This window comes from Zea mays, chromosome 1 (assembly GCF_902167145.1).
Source record: "Zea mays cultivar B73 chromosome 1, Zm-B73-REFERENCE-NAM-5.0, whole genome shotgun sequence".
Taxonomy (NCBI): Eukaryota; Viridiplantae; Streptophyta; class Magnoliopsida; order Poales; family Poaceae; genus Zea; species Zea mays.
In genome coordinates, this window is record NC_050096.1 from 167,054,769 (window position 1) to 167,071,486 (window position 16,718).

At 43.7% G+C, this 16,718-nt stretch overlaps 1 long non-coding RNA gene across 1 annotated transcript; it reads right to left on the reverse strand.

The window, feature by feature from the left end:
* Positions 1–14,958: 14,958 nt before the first annotated feature.
* LOC103640500 (uncharacterized) lies at positions 14,959–16,174 on the reverse strand. Its single transcript, XR_559667.3, has 3 exons — positions 15,921–16,174; positions 15,616–15,830; positions 14,959–15,534 (listed from the first exon to the last, which is right to left on the reverse strand). It is a non-coding gene; the product is annotated as an uncharacterized lncRNA (long non-coding RNA).
* Positions 16,175–16,718: the final 544 nt, after the last annotated feature.

Sequence of the window (16,718 nt, forward strand, 5' to 3'; positions counted from 1 at the left end):
CACCAAGCGAAGGGGGTGGCGGCGGAGCGGACAAGGTACGTAGTTTCCTTTCTCTGGCTATTCCCTTGGGTTGCGAAAACCAAAGCAGGAGGCGAGCAGCAGAGTAAAGAACCGCCACCGGTCCCTCTTCCGGATATATAAAGGCCCGGGCAAGACCCGTTCAACACTTCGCCCGAACCCGCCGCGAAATTCAAACTCGAAGGCGAAATGCCCATTCCTCGAACGACTCGCGCACGCACAACGGCTGCCTCGCGAACCACCCGTCCCGTCGCATTAACTTCGCGGTAGGGCAGGCGACACCTTTGGCAGACGAAGCGGGTGACGCTTCACCTCCGCCATGATGACTGCGTCAAAAAAGGTGCGCCACGTCGTTCAATTTTGTATCCTTTTCCTCTTCCAGTTTCGCGCACGGGACCAGGAAAGGGGATACTCCGAAAGGGATCCTTCCCTGCGAAGGAAGCGGGCCTCGAGCCCTCCTACTGATCAGGGGTTCGAAGGCTGGCCCCAAGGAAGGGTTCGACAGCCGCTCTAGAGCACTCGGGCTTCGCGCCCACTACTGATCAGAGGTTCGAAGGCTGGCCCCTCGGAAGGGTTCGACAGCCGCCTCAGAGCACTCGGGCTTCGTGCCCACTACTGGTCAGAGGTTCGAAGGCTGGCCCCTCAGAAGGGTTCGACAGCCGCCTCAGGCCACTCGGACTTCGCGCCCACTACTGATCAGGGGTTTGAAGGCTGGCCCCCCGAAGGGCTCGACAGCCGCCTCAGAACACGCAGAGCGAGGGATGACTCTAAGTACGTCCGATACATGGCCGAGGCTCGGGCTACGCTCCAGAGGTACCCTAGGACATTTCCGAGACCAGCAGGAGCGATTCTGTAACGGAATCCCATCAGAGGGAGGCATCGAGCCCTTGGACCCTATCAAATGGGACCAAGTCCGGCAAATCACCTACAGGTACTTTTGGAGCGCGCCTCTGGGCCACTAGCCGACCCTTATCGAATGGGGCACGGGCGTCCACTCGGATCACCCATTAGCAACTCACTAGAGACACCATGTTCGACGCCCTCCGAGGGTAACATGGCGCTTTCCCCCTCCTCCTTGCGGAAAGGCGATGAAGGGGCATATGATAAAAGCCGAGTTAGTCCTTGACCTTCCTCTCGCTCTGTGCGGAGGCTCGGGGGCTGCTCTCGTAAACCCGGCCCCGGCCAAACCGTTGACAGCGTCAATATACCAGCCCGAGAACTCGAAACCTGACCATGCACCCGGGCTACGACCAGTTCGCATGAGGGAACAACCAGACCGGCCGAGGTGTCACGAAAAGCGCTAAGACCTCGGAGGAGTCGAACCACTCCTCCGAGGCCTCGGGGGCTACACCCGGCGGGTGCGCTCGCGCACACCCACTGGAACAGAATGTAACCGAGAAAGGCCGGTCCCCTTGCAAAAAAAGTGCGATAAAGCCTCCAAGCAAGTATCAACACTCCCTTCGAGGCTCGGGGGCTACAAATCGGGGACCATAATTAGGGGTACCCCCAAGACTCCTAAACTCGGCTGGTAATCACCATCAGCACAAGCTGCAAAGGCCTGATGGGCGCGATTCAGGTCAAGGCTCCGTCCACTCAAGGGACACGATCTCGCTTCGTCCGAGCCCAGCCTCGGGCAGGAACAGTAGACCCAGGCGGATTCACGCCTCGCCCGAGGGCCTCCTCAAGCAACGGACGCACCTCCGACTCGTCCGAGGCCCAGCTCGGGCAGGCTTCGCAGTGAAGCAACCTTGGCCGGATCGCCACGCCAACCAACCATATCGCAGGAGCATTCAATGCAAGGATCACCTGACACCTTATCTTGACGCGTGTTCCTCAGTCGACAGGGCCGAAGTGACCGCAGTCATTTCGCCCCTCCACTGACTGACCTGACAGGAAAACAGCGCCGCCTGCCCTGCTCCGACTGCTGTGCCACCCGCCAGGGTGAGGCTGACAGCAGCCAAGTCCAGCCTCAGGCGCCATAGGAAGCTCCGCCTCGCCCGACCCCAGGGCTCGGCCCCCGCCTCGGCCTCAGAAGACGGTATCCGCTTCGCCCGACCCCAGGGCTCGGACTCAACCTCGACCCCGGAAGATGGTCTCCGCCTCGCCTGACCCCAGGGCTCGGACTCAGCCTCGACCTCGGAGGAGTCACCACCTCGCCTGACCTTGGGCTCGAACCGACCACGCTACAAGGGGGTACATCATTACCCTAACCCTAGCTAGCTCAGGCTACGGGGAACAAGACCGGCGTCCCATCTGGCTCGCCCCGGTAAACAAGTAATGATGGTACCCCGCGTGCTCCCATGACGATGGCGGTTCTCAGTCCCCTACGGAAGCAAGGAGATGTCAGCAAGGATCCGACAGCCCCGACAACTGTGCTTCTACAAGGCTCAAGCGCTCCTCCGACGGCCACGACATCACATGAATAGGGCACTAACACCTCTCCGACAGCCGCATCAGCATGTACATAGGGCTCTGGCTCCTCTCTGCTAGACACGTTAGCACATTGCTACACTCCCCATTGTACACTTGGACCCTCTCCTTACATCTATAAAAGGAAGGTCCAGGGCCCTCGTACGAGAAGGTGGCCGCGCGGGAGGACGGGCTGACGGACAAGCTCTCTCTCTCTCTCTCTCTCCCTCGCGAACGCTTGTAACCCCCTACTGCAAGCGCATCCGCCCTGGGCGCAGGATAACACGAGCCGCAGTTTTCCCCCTTGTGTTCCATCTCACGCCGACCCATCTGGGCTGGGACACGCAGCGACAATTTACTCGTCGGTCCAGGGACCCCCCGGGGTCGAAACACCGACACCTAGCAAATTGTACTCTATCGATATAGCGAAACTTAGTATTTAATATCCAAATTTGTTTTCTAAGGTTTTCAAACACCTCCTCCGATGGCAGCAGCACCTGGATATGAATCTGGCCAATATGACTCCAGGTAGGGGTGAAAACGGGTAGGGTACCCGAAACGGGTACCGGATACGGATACTCATTCGGGACCATTTTTCGGATACGGATACGGGTATTTTTATATTCGGGACGGATACGGGTAATACCCGGATAATACAGCTTCGGATTCGGGTCGGATACGGAACGAGTACTACCCGGTAAATACCCGGATATTCGGGTCGGATACGGGTACCCGGAATTCGGGTACCCGTTTTTTCTTTTTCTGCATAATAACATAGTTATAAAATCATAACTTTTACATATGAAATCGGATGAAAATAAAGTTTATATAAAAATTGTAGAGCTCGAAGAGATCTATAACTTTGTAGTACAACACATTTTTGTTTAAACATATCTTTAGGCCAAAATCATTGAAATAATGTCTAAATTTATATCAAAATAATAGACTTTAACATGAAAATGTGGGGACTTAAGATTATCTCCATGTGGGAACTTAGAATTATCTTTTCATAAACTATTTATTAATATTGGTAACTTATTCGCAATTTCCGGTCGACACTACAATATTTTTATGAATTTAATTGTATTTTGATGATTTTCTACAACAAGAAATTAATAATACACCAAATAGCCTAAAAAATTCATCAATTTTTACTGGGACACAACATATATCTAGATATAGTTCTCAAAAAACATTTGGATTATAAAATCCACAAGATGTTGGTGTTTCTTCCATTCCACTCCCACTTATTGCGTGAGTTACACGTGAAATCATTTTATGTATCGACGTTTCAACATAATTAATATTTCATTTATCATTTTCATGTGGCGACTTGAGGTTTTATTTGAATAGAATGAGACCATAAAATTCACAGGATGTCAACGTTTTTTCTATTTTATTTCCACTCATTGCGTGAGTTACACGTGAAATCACTCTAAGTATCCAAGTTTTAACATAATCAATACTTCACTTTACCATTTTTATGTGGGAACTTGAGATTATATTCTATTAAATGTTTATTAGTATTAATTTACTTGCAATTTCGTGATCAAACAAGAATATTTTATGATAACCAATTAATGCATTATCCGACAAGTATCCGATATCCGATCAAATAATATCCGTATCCGTCACTTATCCGCCCGGATAAATATCCGGTCCCTGTATCTGTATTCGTCCCGTTTCTAACTATCCGTATCCGATCCCGAATCCGTTTTAAATACATTAGGGTAGGATACAGGATGAGCTACTATCCGTCCGTATCCGCCCGTTTTCACCCCTAACTCCAGGGTTTCGTGGGTGAACAACCTTTTCGCCAGCCATAGTCTAGTAGAAGGTAGTGGTCACAACTCTAACCAACCAGGTGACATATATTAGTGTTGTTAGCATTTCCTTGTATTGGACCCTATGGTTTTGAAGTCGAGGAGTTGATTGTGAAATTTGGAGAATTCGTGGACTATGTGAATGTTGATTGATGTTGAGCTATATAAATATGAATTAACGTTGAACTATGCAAATGTGAATGTTGTTTGTGATTGTGAATGTAAATGTGGCTTGCGAATGTGATGTATATATTAATGTGGATGGTATGTATTGATTTGTGGGAATGCTAGTAAATGTGGCTTGAAAATGTGAATGCTAGATGAACCTGATATGCATGTAATCTGTTATGCTTTGAATTGTGGGAATTAAAATAGGTAGGACTGTTACCTCCCTGATGGTTTCTATTTCTGAGGGCTCAATTATTTCCGACGGTCCTAAGACAGGTGTCAGAATAGTTATATTACTTCCAACGACTACTAAGGAGTCGTCTGAAATAAGATATAACTATGTCCGACGGCCTGCCCTAGGACCATCGGAAAAAGTTATTGGGGCCCACACGATGCCATCATGGCTGTTAAACATATTTATTCCCGACGAATGCTAACTTGTCGTTATAAATACATTACGCCCGATGGTGGCCATCGGAAATAACGCTATTTTTGACCAAATATAATCAACGGACACCTGTCATCGGAAATTAGTAATGTCCAATAGTTAAGGGCTTAATTCATATAGGCTTTGGTCATCGAAATTTTAGCCTTTAGTGTTGTGTTTGGTCGAGAATATGCTCAAATCAACAGAGCCAATGTTTTAAATAGTACATATCATCCATCATTTTGACATTACATATGTTCCATAAAAAGCATGCATGTAGCTGCAAGCCATATGAGGTAGTTCTGCAAGGCATATGTGGTGAATTCATTAGCTTGTACTTTGGTGTGAGCATGTCTGTCACTTAGCACCACCTAAATGCCAACGCAAGTACTCCACGGACTACTAGCCTAGGCCTATCTAATCTCGGACTCACATTTTTTTCTAAATCCAACGGAAGCTGGTCTCTTCCCTTTTCATCCTGATCCATCTTTCGGAACAACTACATGAATAAAATTATTTCACGGCTCCGAAGGTAAACATAGCAATGCAAGACATATGTATTGTATGACTTCACATTTGTTCGTCTCACAGTCCAGTAGCTTCTACTATGTCGTCTTTGTACAACAAAAGAAATTATGCTGGCAATGCTCCAGACAGGGGACAGCTAGAGGAGAAGAGGACTGGTTTCTTGTTCGATTCTTATCCTCTACCAAGCGCCTCACGTTGTCGATGGATTGCAAGAGAGATTAGAGACATGAGTGTTCCTGATGCCTACCATTTCTGTCTGCTATAGTAAGCCACTCGAGTGCCCTCCACTAATAAGTCATATCTCCATGGATAGAAAGGAACAAAGTGAGGTTTAATGAGTAGTGCTGTGTGCTCCCTCCCTCGTTGCTCCTTTATATTATATTGACCCAATATGAGATGATGATATGCAGGCTTTGATTCTTGTACGAACCATTGCTTTAATTAGTAGTAGTATCTCCAATGAACAGCTGCGTACGCACAATTTTATCGTCGTCAATGAATGTAGCGGAAGGTAGGAAGACATGAAAAAATTCAGTGCACCTCTAGTCACAAACTAATATATATAGCACGAGGGGAAGATGAAGCGGTGCATGGAAGTAATGATACGTTTGTTAGTCCAAATCTGATGACCCAAAATTAAACACAGAAAGTAGTGCTAAGGCATGTATATGCAATCCTGAGCCTTCTAAATACAAGAGACAACTAAAAGACCACGTGATTCAATTCTGAGCTCTTAGATAATAAATACAATCAAGACACAATATATATAAAGAGTCATGTAAAGACAGACTCTTTTTTAATTTTTTTTACTTAGCCTCTTATAGACCCTCAAAAGACCTCTTGTACATACCCTAGTGGTAACGGGGATGAACAGGGAAGTAGAGTGTTGCCATCATGACAGCGCAATCATGGACAAAACCATATGTCATTTTACTGGTCACTTTGCATGTTTTATTAGGAGCCATTTTTTTACCACCACGTACACCATGTAATAAAAAGACGGAGTCCTGTTCAACAGTACACCACTTCTATTCCCGAAGACTGATAATCACTTAGTCAATGTTATCGTTTTTAGGCACTAATAGTACCATGTTCATTTTTCAATTATATATTTAAATTTCCCTTTACGGTAGGCGCATAATTGTAGCACCCAAATTCTTTTTTTTTAAATTTTAATAAAAAAGTTTCTAAAGGTTCATCTAAATTAAAATGGTGACCATTGTTTGTCATGGAACATCTGGACTGTACCCTCAATACAGTCTCTCATGCCTACCGTGCCCTTCTCCCTCTCCATAAAGAGATGCTATTGTACAGGAGTTCAGTGATGTGGCGTTGATAGTACTAATTTGCCTGTCAAGATTAATTGTTTATTCTCTCTTTGTGCATGCATAATGCATGAAAATAATGGAAACAATACTTTTACTAATTCCTATGTTCTTATATTGAATGAATCATGTGGTAGCATTCTATGACACCTAAATTTCTATTTTTGTATTCTAAATAAATTTCTCCAAAGATTTATTTGAATTAAAAGTGCTTTTAATATGGGTTATGTATTTAAGTCATTTCCAAAAAAAATTATGGGTAAATATAAAATCATGTTTGGGCGCTGCATGGTGGAATATTATTTTTGTGTCCGTCAATTCAAATTTGCATCTAAAAACTCGAATTTGGATTTAAAATATTTTTTGAAAGTATACAAGGATTTTTTCTATTTGATATATATATAAGTGTTATTTGTCATCCTAAGTGATGATCACCCGCCCTGAAATGCCTTAACAAATCTTCATTAATTGTTAAGTTGTTCACGATTTTTTGTTAAGCCATTCAAGGGTGGGTGATCATCACCTAGAATGATGAATAATATATATATTAGCCGAACTAATCCCCTATCTACTTAAATCCCGCCCTTGTGTGCCAGCCAACTAAAAAATGATTCCTCCGCACTCTCGCTCGGTCGTCACACTCGGTCGCCATCTGCAATTATCCAAGTCTACTCCGATCTGGTTCAACCTCATGGCTAAAGTAAACCTTGAATGTGTGAATATTTGTTCATGTTGTACATTAAAGCAAACATTGAATGACTGAAGTAAACCTTGAATTACTAAATATTTGTTCATGTTGTACATTAAAGTAAACCTTAAATAACTGAAATAAACCTTGAATGACTAAATATTTGTTCCTACTATATGTTTAAGTAAACCTTGAATTAGTAAACCAAACCTTCCTTGGTGCGATTAATTAGTTAACTGGCTTGGTCCGGTTGAACCTTTTGGTGCAGGTGATGGATCATTCATCCATTCACCCTAGGTGATGATTAGCATTTAGGTATTTATATATACATAAATAAGAAAGTGATATTCATCATCTAGGATGATGGACCAAATTTCCACCACCTAAACAAACCATTGAGCCTAATTAACCCACCCTAACCGGTCCATCGACGCGCCCCGCTTGGCCACATTGTCTTCTCGTGCGTCTCCACTCTTTGTGCCTTTGCTAGCAATTCCTCCACTCGTACCTCTCCCACGCCTACCAACTTAATACCACATCGACCCACACAACTCAATGATTGCAATGGCTAAAGTAAACATTGAATGACTGAATATTTGTTCATGATGTACGTTGAAGTAAACCTTGAATAGTTGAAGCAGACTTTAAATGGCTGAAGTAAACATTAAATGACTGAATATTTGTTGTTGTTATACCTTGATGCAAACCTTGAATGGTTGAATATTTGTTGTTGGTGTACGCTAAAGTAAACCTTGAATAGATGAAGTAAGCCTTAAATGGCTGATGTAAAGCTCAAATGACTGAAGTAAACCATGAATTGTTGAGGAAAACCTCGAATGGCCGAAGTAAATCGTGAATTGCTATAAACTTAGTGTGTGATGGGGGTGATAGACGAATCAATCTCATTAAGTGTGGTGCGGACTAGTTTCAACACCTAATCGTTGGTGTGGTCAGTCTGGTTGTGCAGTTAATTAAAAGATGTGGTTGGTCCCTGGTGGGCTGGTCCTGTTGGGCCTTTTAGTCTAGGTGATGGACCATGCATCTCAACACCGTGGGTGATGATTAGTGTTTGGCTATGTGTGTGTATATCTCTACTATCCTATATGATCCTAACGAGGGCGTCCACACAGCTTCACTGTGCCCCCGCGCGCCCCCGCGCGCCCCCGCTCTCCGCCATCAGCGCCCCCGGTCTCCCGCAGCCCCGTCACCTTCCTCCCCACCCCACCCCGGCAACTCGGTCCCGGCCGCAGATCCCGCCATGCCAGCGCGCACCCCAGGCCCCTCCTACGCCCCTCCCCCGAAACCCTCGCCCCTCAATCCCCGCGCGGCATGGTTTTGCAGCCATCACGCCCCCATAATCCCTAGCGGCGGTTGATGCTCCCTCCTGTCTTATGCTGCTGCCTGGTGGTGGTTGAGCTCGATGGCTGGTCACCGGTGCCCGTGGAGACGAGCTCGACAACCGGACTGCTAGCACCCTTCGCGTCATGCGTCCAACACGGATCCAGGATCTGGCAACCTCTTCACCCCCTGCTTGTGCCCTACCACACTCCACAGATTCGTCGCGGGCCCATGCCTGCCGCCCTCCCCTCATCGGCGGCTCGGCTCCAATCCACGACGGTCGACAGCGGCTCCACCTCCAGCTTCCACCGCCAGTTCGCCATAGTGCCGCGCCGGCCTCCCCTCCCTGGTCTAAGGCCGCCACCCCGTCGCTAGAACACTGAAGCTCTAGATGAGATCTCGTTTCTCTTTCAGATTTCAAAAAACTGAAGTGCTAGAGTGATGAGTTCCTGCTTGCATCAGCCTCGTTTCTCTTTCAGCATCAGCCTCGAGGACCTAGGCCGGGAGCGCGACGTTGGGGAGGAGCGCGACTTCCTGCTTGCCACCACAGCCATGCTGCACGGCGAGCTAGCGAGGTTGGGCACGCCCAGGAGTAGGCTGAGGAATGGGCGCCGATGCAGGCTACGGTTCGCCGCCAACAAGGCTGGCGGGCCACGCTTGCCTCCACGGGAGGAAGCACTACTCTAGCTCGTTGTTCGTGCTGGAAGCTCATGACGAGTCGTCCACCACCACCTCGTCATCCTTGGAAGAGATGGAGCACGCGGAGCCCTGCTCCGCGGCCTTAGGTTCGTCCTACTCGCTTTCTCAGTTCAACTGAGTTGCTGCACGTCACTGCGCGCTAGACTAGCATTTGCTTTCAGTTCCAGAGCGCAGGCGTGTCGTAGCCTTCATCCCTTTGCGCGAGATGAGAAGGTGGCCTTCCTCTTCCTCTTTAACTCTGACATTGTCGACACGTCATGCTGTGCAAATATTGAAGACGAAATTTACTGAACAATTTTCCTGTGGTAGAGATTTTAGACCTTATGCCTAATTGCGTGCAAAAAATCGAGCGCAAGCATCACAAGTTTGTATTTTCATTGTTGTTCAACTGATCCCCGATTAATTGTAGTAACCCTGATCTAATGAAATCCATTTACCATTCAACTAAGGCGAGACAAGTAGTGGACTAGCAGTGGCAGTATGTGATGTCACTTTATTATTTTCTCAACGAATGTCCACACTTGTATCATCCAACCTATTGATATTTTTCAATTTCAGAAACATGTGGTCATGGCCAACTCCGATGCTACCAAGCTGCAGTTGAGCCCCAATGTGTGTAATGTAGTGCTATACCAGGGCGATGATGCTACATCGTATTTGGAAATTCCATACCATTGAGAACAAAGGCGCATGCGTGTCTGCAAGCTTATTTAATCATCCTTTCTTCGTGTTTGCGGTTGTGCCTTATATGGTGAGTTGAGCAGCAACATATCAAGGGAAATTTTGGTTTCTCTGATTGAACAAATGAAATGATGAGCCCTATTTCTTCGATATACTCAGAGATGCTTAATCAGGTAATTTGTGTTTGATGCATAATATATTTCAGTGCCTATGATGAATGAACTTTGCAGTGCACAGCTACTACGCTCTACTGTCGTCTGAGATGGTACATGGTATATTATATTCTGCTTGCCGCTAAACTAATACTTGCATTGGTGCATGTCAATGGTGGATAACTTCAGTTCTTTGGAAACCCGAAAAAATCCACCTTAAGTTCTTGTTCTTGTTTATCACCAAGTGATAATGATTGCCTGTTTGTGGGGTCTCTATCACTATCTTGCAACTGTTTCCTGTTACTTCGGCTGGTGTGAATTACTATTGCTTTCTTGGGGTTATTATGTTCGGTTGGCAAAGGCAACGCCATGATACGTCATGTAGAGTTGTAGACGCATTTTCGTATTGCCTCTATGATGCACGAACTTTTTCGTCATTCTTTCAGTTATCTGCACCGCCACTGGTGTCCTCATTGCAACACTTGGAGATTTCTCCTTTGACCTATATGGATACTGCATGGCTCTAACATCAGTATTTTTGGTGGGGGCAATCCTGTTTTGAGATTACCAGCAAACACAAGCAAATATTATTATTTCTGTCTTTCTTGCTCACTGTGAAATGTTTACAGAACTTTGGTGTGATTGCGAGATAGCCAGATAGTGGTCTTTGTAAGTATTCTTTACTACAACCTTCATATATACTTTGGTTCACAATTATCTATTGAGCATATTGTGGTTACAGTTACCTTTTAGGTTTCTTGTGTCCTTTGATTTGGTACTTTGCCCCACTACTATCCTATATGAGCCTAACGAGGGCGTCCACACAGAATGGCCCCTCCTACCGCTTGGGAGTAGGGATCTCACAAGAACATGGGTAGGTGGGTGGATCTTTTTGCCTGCAACTGCAGGCGAGATTGCCACTTAAGGCTCTGCTCGTGTTGTTGCTTACTGAACTTTCGGCCGAGCAAAGGCTTCCTAGCGGCTATAATAAACCAATAACCAATAAGGGATTTCTAGCCAACGATACGCCATTCTAGCAACCTTTCTAGCAACCTTTAATTTGCCATGTGGAAAACCTCATGATCGGAGTCTATTTTGGTGGTAGCAGTAGCAGAGAACCAATAGAGCTGGAAGCGTGCAGTTCAGATAAAGGGGACCGACCAAGAGGCAACGTGCTATGCATTATTGATCTACATATCTATCATCACGACAAGAAAGAGTAACCCAATAGTAAAAAAAGTTCCTCGGCTGTAGCTATTAGTATTTAGTAGCATTATATTTCGACTGCAGATAGTTGTGATGAACTGTGGATCTATATAGCAAGAAAAAATGGGACTCTACTGTATATTTCATTTTAATTCTAATAGACAATAGATTCGAGGTACTTTGATAATTTGATTTAGCGATGATTTGCTTTTGTTCCTTCGATCGGCTGCTTTACCATTTTATTACCTCACCTCACTCTGTCATGTAGCTAAAAATGGGAACTAACTGATATGATGATTTCTGATGGCTTAAGCAGGATGAAGTTTGTTGCTGCCTACCTACATGTTGCCCTCGCTGGGAACCCAGTCCCTCCGCTAAGAAATCATCATCATTTTGGAGTTGGGTAATTTCATTTATCTGTCATTCCAATGGATAACTCTTTTTACTATTAACTCTGCTTTGCTTTATGGAAAAAACTCGATTCTGACAATAGCATTATCTGCTTCTTGGATCTTTTTTATGTTTAACTAGAATTTAGCACAAGTGGTTTGATTTGCATTGGTAGTGTATTCATCACAATAGTGTTCTTGTACTTAGTGATTTAGGTAGTGTTTGGTTCCAGAGCCAGTTAGGATGGTGCATAGATAAAAGTTGGGTTTTCTCTAGCAGATGTGGAAATCCTAAAATCTATACTGAGGAATTCCCTTACTTCACCTGGTGAGGAGTTCTGGAATGCAGCAATTGAATGTGCTGATGGGATATCCGCCTAGGCTAATAAGGTCATATGGAAGGCCTGAATTTGATATGCAACAGAAGACAAGTCACACAGGTGAGTCCAATTCTCAATTGATCTACTCGGTTGTTTGTGATTACTAGGTTTTGAACTAATCATTGTGTTGTTGCTCATTATCACATCAACAAATTAAATGCCACCTTTTTTCTTTACATCCATAATAAGAACGTGAAAAGTTAATGGTCTTTTGGTCTATACTGGGCTTTGTCTTTTCTTTGTTCTCAAACTATTTATACATTTTCACATAAACCAATATGCTTTATGCTATTCTTTGCTCTCAAACTATTTGTACCTTTTCACATAAACCAATATGCTTTATGCTATACTGTTTATCCAAAAAATTAAAATATATGCATTGTCAACTTTAAAATCTATACTGAACTAAAACAATTGAGAATAATCAAACTATAATTGAATTATCAAACATCTGAAAAGGCGATTGTATTGACCTCCAGTTATGGTCTCTTTCATACAGGTTGTCATCGCTACTAGCACAAAGAAAGCTGACATGATCTTTGGTGAGATCCAATCACAGATAAAGAACAAGAATAGATGTGAAAGCAAACTCAGTCAAATGTAAATCTCTTTCTCTCTCTGTTAGCACTATAATGTTTTTAGATTCTTAGATTCATTTATAACTTATTATTCTTGGTTTACGTTTGGCAAATTCTAATCTTACATTATTTTGTTTTTGTACTTTAATATTTAGAGCATGCCATTTCTGAATGTTATTCTTGCACTCTGGTATGTTGTGTGGTAATTTAGAGAATATGGCTTCCTGACAATCCCTTTATTATATGTAGTTCACAAGAACCAGTTCAACAGGTCAATGAAGGCGATAGTTTGGATGATGGAAATGATGACATGGATGAGCAAGCTAGATCTTCACAACACCTGTCGTCATCAACAACTGAGATTTCCTTGCCCCCATCTGAGGATAGTGATCAAATGAGTGGGCAAGTAGAGAATGATGATGGGTTGGGCTTAGTTCAGAGTGACACTCCAGTTGGAGCAGCATATGGTGACAGTACCCAGATCACCTCGACTTTGACTGCTTTTTCGGTAATGAGGAATATTTCTATAGTTGGCTTGTCCGTGGGTATCTTTGTTAATGCTTCACATGTGTTGAGGAGTTTTTATTTGACATTTTCTTTGCCAAATTATTAGTTAGATAGTGAAATTGCAATTCTTGTTTCCAGAGTCTTTTGGCATCGTCCATGACATGCAGAACGTGAATATCTGCAGGCTTATGGTCATAAAGATCCTAATATTCATACAACCAATGAGGCCCAGCTATATGGACTGGTGGAGCCTAATGTACATCCACAAGCATTAGCTTCCTCTTCTCAGGTAAATGTAACATTGGAATTCAGTTGTTAATTGGACTCCTTGATTGTGTATTACTTTTTGAAGTTATTTTTTGTTTTTTAATATTATTATATAGTTGGAATTTTCAAACAACAACTTCAAAAACTTATTTCTACTATAGTATTTGTAGAAATATTAATGTTACAATATTTAGTACTTTAGAAATCAAACAAGCACATTTTCATATGTCCAACTTAAATGATCCTAAATACGCTGGTGGGGAAATATTACAGAGGCTGACTGCCTGTTTCCAAAATTACCATATATCTTTAAATGGAGTATTTCAAAACCACAGTATTCTAGACACCATGATATTTTTGGAGTATTTAGAATTAGAACTCCATTCCAACTCAGTTTTCATGGCATGGCTAGCTTTTGCCTAAATACCATGGTTACAATGTTGTATCCAAACACCATTATAAAACTACGGTATTCTTGGAGCTAGACAAAACTACAGTATTGTCATGACAGTTGCAAAGTGTACTATTGTAAAACTATGGTTTTAAGAAACATTGTTACCAAACAGGCTCTTAAAGTCCCTTACTCTCTCATCAGGGATACCCTTTAGAAAATCCAGAAGCAGATAATGTTGTGCAAGTCTTCAGGATGCCAGATTCTAACTGCTCTCCTATAGTCCATTCTGAGGTAGCACTGCATTTTGATTTTAATTGCCCCTGCATGCCTCCGGTCTCTGTTAGGAGCTGTGTCAGCTGCAATCAATAAAAATAAAATACGATAGAAAAACATAACTGTAGCTACATTGGCTACCGTGTTCTGATGTTCACCACACGAAGCGTCAAAAAGATTCTCAAGTCTTTCGTCGGACAATGATCCGTCTAACCAGAGAAGAAGGATAGAAGATTCCTGCTCACTTTTCACTCTTCGTAATCTTGTGGCAGAAAATTTTAAAAAAAGACACATGAGCTACTACTAATGGCACACCTGGAACGAAATCTTACAGCGTCAATAGATTTCCAACCTGCGAGGATCACTGACACGAGTAAGAAGGAAAAACAAACCTGCGGTGTCGCTGCTGTTGCCGGAAACTGGCCGGCGTTGGTGTTGGCGTGAGGAAGAAGGTGCCGCTGCTGTTGGCGAAAACTGGCCGGCGTTGGTGTTGGCGTGAGGAAGAAGAGAACCCACACATACACTCTGGAGGCGCGAAAAAAGAGAGCAGATAGAAACTGAGGGTGTGGCTACAATTATAGCCGGTGAGGACACTGCCGATTTCTACCTTCCATCAATGGAGAAAGTTGGAAAGGAAAGAGATCCACACATTCAAGGAAACAAAGCAGAGAAAAATATAGAAAGGGATCCACCTCAGCTAAAATTACAGAGGTAAATATGGCATTCGCACTACAGACATAAGGCAGGCTTATCTTCTAAATGGAGCAAAATCATAAACCCAAAATAGCAGTCAAATATATTCAAACAAAAGTGGTATGTGCCACGAGAGATAAAAACATTCCTACTTTCTGAACCACCTAAAATTGGCGATATCAGTACGCACACGCACGAGCACACAAGAACCTCTTCCACGATATTACTGCTCTTCATCCTCTTGCCACCGTTGGTGCCAGCCTCAGCATCAACCTTGCGGGCATCTTCATCAACAGACTATTACAACACTTCAGTGACGCCCATCTTTGACCTTTTATCATCTTTTCCTTCCTCCTTGATTTCAACCACAATCTTCCTGCTCCGATCGAGCCCTCGTTCAAACCAGTTACAAGCATCAGCGTCTGCACTGTCTTGCTCTCCCTCATTCAAACCACTACCTCCCTTCACCAAATCACCATCATTTTCCTCCAAATCACCATCACCACATTCCTCAGCATCATCTGAAGCCATCTTGGCTTCTTCAACAGCCTTGTGTTGCAAAGTCTCAATCAACTCCATTTCTCGGTTGATCTGAAACAAAAGCATATCATGTGACCAACTCCACACTCTAAAGTATATATATGCTTCAACAAACTCAGTACTTCAACACACCTGGGGATTCTCTAAGAAGTCACAGATGTCAGTTGGGCAGGAAGGGCACGTCTTCACAATCTTCTGTGCCCTTAGAGTCCGACCACCACAGCTTCTTTCCCTTACAGAAGACTGGCTATCATATGCCCCAAGCAAACAAGTCTTGCAAAAGTTGTGGGCACATGGAGTCGTAAGTGGTTCTTTAATCACCGCCCGACATATCGAACAAGCAAATTCTGCAGGAACAGGGAACACCATGCTTTCACAAAAATATCATAAAATGAACCCAAGAGTTAAATAATAAATCAAATCGGAACAGCATGAACCTTTAAGCAGCCTTTCAGCAACAGACAAATGAACACGCTTTGTTGCTCTACGGATTTGCTTGTCGGTCTTAGGATCCCCAGCTAGAAACAGTGTGCATCATAACTGGAAAAAATGACAAATACAGAATAAGCATACAAATAGAAGAGTAAGGACAAAATAATTTCAGATCACATTTACTCTATAGGCTATAAAATGTAATGTAGTGCTTGAAAAGATGGACTGACTTCAGTCATTTTTTGCCTGGAGACTGGAAATATTATTCCTTTCCTCCTCTAAAACCTTCGCATTTCCTTGTGGCTGCTTCTGTAATTGATGTTTTTCCTTGCAGCTGATTCTGTATATAAATCAGTCAATAAGTTTTTTTGGGACCACAAAACATATCTGAAACAAAAAACAATTAAGAAAATTATGTTTTTTGGGGACCACAATTATATAATGCCTAAAGATCTATACGGAGCAACATGAGCAAAAGAGGAGGCTAAAAATAACTGAAAGAAAAAGAACACGCTGTTATTTTAACTGCTCTCCCGTCCACATCTGTTGACTGATTTATACTCCACATCTGATTTATACTCCACATCGGAGCGTGGAGTTCATACCTGTTTATGGCAAGTGCCGTTAGTGAGTGAAGTTCTCCCGTCCACATCTGAGGTAGCACTGCATTTTGATTTTAACTGCTCTCCTATAGTCCATTCTGTATTATTATTACTTGTAATCATTTGGATATATTATTTAGGCAGCTTAATTTATAACACCCTCCCCCTCCCCCCCCTTGCACTATATGGTGTGAAGGGACT